Source organism: Siphateles boraxobius, unplaced genomic scaffold, assembly GCF_051911475.1.
Source record: "Siphateles boraxobius isolate OS27281-9 unplaced genomic scaffold, OSU_SipBor_1 66, whole genome shotgun sequence".
In the NCBI taxonomy this organism is placed as follows: domain Eukaryota; kingdom Metazoa; phylum Chordata; class Actinopteri; order Cypriniformes; family Leuciscidae; genus Siphateles; species Siphateles boraxobius.
The window spans coordinates 8,583,030-8,588,180 of record NW_027509193.1 but is presented as its reverse complement, the minus strand read 5'-3'; the positions used below and the strand labels follow the sequence as shown (position 1 = coordinate 8,588,180).

The following is a 5,151-nucleotide window of genomic DNA, read 5'->3' as shown; positions in this document are numbered from 1 at the left end:
TTCTTCAGGGATTGACACTTGCCGGCCCCAAAAAGTTATTAAGGACATCGTTAAAATAGTCCATGTGACTACAGTGGCTCAATCTTAAGTTTATCAAACGACGAGAATACTTTTTGTGCGTTTTGTGTGTATTGTGAAAAACGCTATACAAATAAATGTGAATTGAATTGAATATCACAATCATGCAGTTGGTCTGAACATCAGAATTGCATCTGTGACGCTCGTGGCTACAGACAAATCACATATTCAGAACAAAATGCACTCTTGTGATATTGCTCAAATATGTAATTTTTCATTTATATTTCTGATTTATATAAAAGTCAGCTTTTTCCATATTGTTTATCATATATGTGTACATTCAATTGACAGGTGAGGTGATCAGTGGGGCTGAGTTTTTACCATCTTTGTTTAGTGATGGGCAAAAATATGGAAAGAGTTTCTCAGTGAAGGTCTGGCCGGTGAAAGAGTAGATATGAGACTTTGATTCCACTGATTTGCGACCAGACCTTCCTCATAATCCACAAACACTCCCACCTACTGGGGCTTCACCCTCAAGAGAGAATAAAACCCGGGAATTTGCAAGTGCCTTGTATTAATTTCCATTGCGCAGCCATATGGTCCAGTATCCATTCCAAGGATTCAGTGTGATGCTCACTTTCCTCATGACAGATTCTCTGGCCACTCCTAAATTCTATTCAGTCTTGTTCATCACCTGCACCTCAAAATAAGATGTCCCTGAAGAGAATTCCTCCCTACCTAGTACAAAGATGTAATGATCAAATCAAAAAAAACTTCTAAAGCTGCGTTTCCACCAAAATGACCTGGAACTATTTTTCCCAGGAAATTTTCCCCTTAGACATGTTGCTTTCTGCATTTCCACCACGGTCTAAAGTACATTGAGGATTAGGCAAATTAGTCCGGTGACGTATAGGACTGTGCGCACAGCAAAAGATTTTTAAAAATGGTGGTTGAAATGAAAAGCTGCGTGGAGTCAACCAAACAAAATACTGCGTGAACTTAACCAATCAGCATGTTCAGTGCCCATTTCCCGCCCCCGAAAGTTCCTGAACTTTGAAAAAGTACTCCCTCGCAAGCAGGGACTTTCTGAGGGGGAAACTTTTACCGGAAAATTCACTTAGACCATGGTTCCTGCAGTCAAAACACACAGAGTACCACCCCAAAGCTCCTAGTTCCTGGGGAAAGTTCCTGCGGTGGAAGCGCGGCTTAAGAGTTTCCGTATATTCAAGCATGTTTATCTGATAGGATGCCACCTTTTCAATAAGTCAGTTAATGAAATTGCATCTCTTTTATACAACAAAAACATATTTGATATTCAGTTACCATTTTCATCTAACTAAGTTTTTCATCAAGAGTTTTCTGCAGGGCTTTCCTGAGGGTTTCCAGACTTGGAGGAGTGTTAATGTCGATATCAGGCCATTTCTTGATGTTGAATGGGCTGCGCAGGGATGGGTAAATCTACACGAAGAGAAAGGAGAAATCACTCAGCATGAGGAACAGATTTGCCCTGTGATGTTATACGTTTCCATCGGACACTGACCTGTAGGAGGTGAAGGTGATCCTCAGTGTGTGAGAGCTGCTCCAGCTCAGTGTTTCTCAGCTTGAGCTCAGTGATCTCCTGCTGCAGTTTTTCAATGAGCTTTTCTTCCTGTTTCTCTGCTGCTTTCTGCTTCTGCTCCATCATCTCCAGCCGCTCATCCTGACATCGCTCAATGGGGCGGATCATTGCCATAAAGAGCTCAATGCTCTCTGATATTTCTTTCTCTGTGTTTTGCTGATAAAGATCGATGAACAGATTCCATTTTAATTGTAATTCAGAACCTTGCGAATGTCCGATTTTTTTAAACTCACTTTTCTGAGTGTTTGATATCTTCAATCTTCTCCATTCTGTCCCGGATAATCTGCTGCACTTCTGTTTGTATCTTTATCACTTGAGTCTACAGTCACAGATGAACACACATTTTATCACTCATAGATTTATTGTTAATATATTTTGTTATTTGTTGTAACTCCTGCCTTCTCCTCGCTCTCCTCCTCCATAGGAACAGTGTTGGGAGTCTTGTGGTCTCCATCAGTACAGGACAGACACAAACGTCTGATCATCTCTACAGAACAGCTTCAGAGGTCTCTTGTGTTTCTGGCATATATAGTCTTCCAGATTTTCTACAGCGTTTATAAGTTTCAGTTTTTTTAATCGTGGGACTCTCGGATGAGGCTCCAGGTGAGTCTCGCAGTAAGAGCTCTGACATATCAGGCAGGACTTTTCTTTAAAGAGCTGTACGACCTGCCTAAGTGCTGTGTTGATCTTGAGGTCGGGTCTTTTACCAAATGCTTCTTTACAGAGTGGACAGCAGCAGGCCTCACTCTTGTCCCAGCACTGGTTCAGGCAGCTCTATCAGGGGTTGTGTCCACACGGGATGGTGACCGTATCGGTGAACACATCTAGACACATGAACACTGAAGCTCCTCAGTTAGAGGACCAATGGTGAATGTCAGGCCTGAAAAGAAGACAAATGAAGATAAGATTGTTAGCATTTCTGGACACTATATTCTCACAAAACTGGTCAATCATTAAAAACAGCTCTATAGGACACAAAGTTCTGAGAAGAAATATAATACAACTTTTATGTTGTTAAATGTAGGCATAATTATGATTGACGTGTGACAAGCAAGCGTGACCAACTCTATAAAAGCAGAAGTTTTGGCAATTTGCTGGTCTGGAGTGTTCAGGTGTGTGTTAAAACACAATGTCAAGGAGGAAAGACATCAGCAATGATCTTAGAGAAGCAATTGTTGCTGCCATCAAGAGTTATACAGCCATTTTCAAACAATTCTACAGTGAGGAAGATTATTCACAAGTGGAAAACATTCAAGACAGTTGCCAATCTTCTCAGGAGTGGACGTCCCAGCAAATTCACTCCAATGTCAGACCGTACAATGCTCAGGGTAATCGCATCTCAGACTCTACAGGCCTCAGCTAACATGTTAAATGTTCATGGCAGTAAAATTATAAAAAGACTGAATAAGTATGGCATGTTTGGAAGGGTTGCCCCAAGAAAGCTCTCTCTTCAAAAAGAACATGGCAGCACGGCTTAGGTTTGCAAAGATGCATCTGAACAAACCACAAGACTTCTGAAACAACGTCCTCTGCAAAGTGGAGATGTTTGGCCATTTAATGGACAGCACCATGTTAGGTGAAAATTAAGCACAGCATATCAACACAAACACCTCATAACTGTCCATCGCACTGGTGGAGGGGTGATGATTGTTTCCTTGTTTTGCAGCCACAGGACCTTCTGGGCACCTTGCAGTCATTGAGTCGAACATTAAACTGGGTCATGCAACAGGACAATGATCACAAGCACACCAGCAAATCTACAACAGAATGGCTAAACAAGAAAAGAATCAAAGTGTTGCACTAGCCCAGTCAAAGTCCAGACCTCAGACTGATTGAAATGTTGCGGAGGGACTTTAAGAGAGCTGAGCATATAAAAATGCACACAAACCTCAATGCTGTTCATCTGAGGCTGTATTATCTGATTTTAAGACATGCTAAAGACCAGGGGCCGTATTCACAAAGCATTTTATCTTACCACTAGGAGTGCTCCTTAATCGCACTAAAATATTTTAGCTAGGAGTTTTCTCTTAAAAGTTATTCACAACGCCTTTCAGACCTACTCTTAGTAAAGAAAAATGACAACTCCTAAACTAAGAGTGAGTCTTCGTTGCTATGGATGACGTCATTACTCATGCACGAGCTTGACTGAAGTGACCACCTTGATTGGCTGATGATTGTAACGCGGGAATGATTCCAAACACCTCCCCTATGATGATGAGTGACAGGTGACAGGTCTGAGAATGCGTGCGCTACACAAGTAGTGCGAAGGACGGAAGATGATGAATAACTGAATAAATAGCCTAAATGAATAAAGAGTAAGGAAAAACAAATAGCCTAGTAGCCTAATGAAACATATGGATTGATGCAATATCTTTGCAACATTCTTGAATTAATCTGTCACTATATGCCTCTGCCTACGTTTGCAAAGAGAAGAACATTTTAATTTGATTCACAATGAAATGTTACAATTAGTTTACATGCAGTGAGTAGTTTTGGTTGTTGTTGGTGGCGTTGTTGCATCCCTAGTTATGCCTACAATGCAAAATTGTTCCCTCGTGATTGGAAGCTCCTGTAGCCGCCGCATACGCATTTCAAAACATCGCAACGTGAAATGCCACAAAAAGCGGTTTGTGAATAGGTCTTAGTGAGTTAGGAGTCCTCTCGACCTCTTTTAAGCTGTCCCAGACTTAGGTGCTACTTTTAGGGCTAAAATGCTGCGTGAATTACTCTTAGTCAAAAAAATTAGGAGTCCTAAAGTTACGAGTGACACGCCCATTATTTTTAGGAGTTGCTCCTAAATTCGCCAGTTAGGAGCTACTTTTAGCCTTAAAATGTGTTGTGAATACGGCCCCTGATGATTTTTTTTATTATGTCCTGATACGTAAAACCATAGGATGTAAAAAGGTGTACTTTCATTTTCACATGACTGTATTTCACCAACATACAGTATATTAATATTTGTAGTAAATCTTTTTTTAAATGTGTCCACGCACTCATCTGCGGCAAAGCGACATTTGTGTAGTATGCCAGATTTAGAACCGCAGGTAACAGGACAAGTCTTCATCATCATCTTCCTCATCATCATCATCATCCTCCTCCTCATCATCAACATCATCATCATTGTCCCTGCCACTTGATTCTACAACAAATGCACAAACACTCAGGAAACAGAATATAAAGAATACTGAAATATACTCATAACTGTTGATAATAATGAGCATTTTGTCTCGTTACGGGTCACTATCATACTGATCAGAGGTGTAAGGGAGTAGCTGTTCCCAGCTCGGTGAAAACGGAACAGATGCAGGTATGTCAATGATGAGGAACACAGGAAAAGATCCCTCAACCTAGTCTAGTCCCAGACTACAATGCATGTTTGAGCTGTTTTAACTGAAAGCAGCTTTCACTGCCATATTTTAAAATATTGTTTTGTCTCAAGATTCACACCAGTAATGTTTTTTTTCTTTCTAAGGCATGTTTCCTTCCTGTGAAACCAGGCCTCTGTGTTCTAGACA

General features: G+C 40.8%; 1 pseudogene; it reads right to left on the bottom strand.

The window, feature by feature from the left end:
* Positions 1-1,350: 1,350 nt before the first annotated feature.
* Positions 1,351-3,333, bottom strand: LOC143722370 (E3 ubiquitin-protein ligase TRIM17-like; annotated as a pseudogene).
* Positions 3,334-5,151: the final 1,818 nt, after the last annotated feature.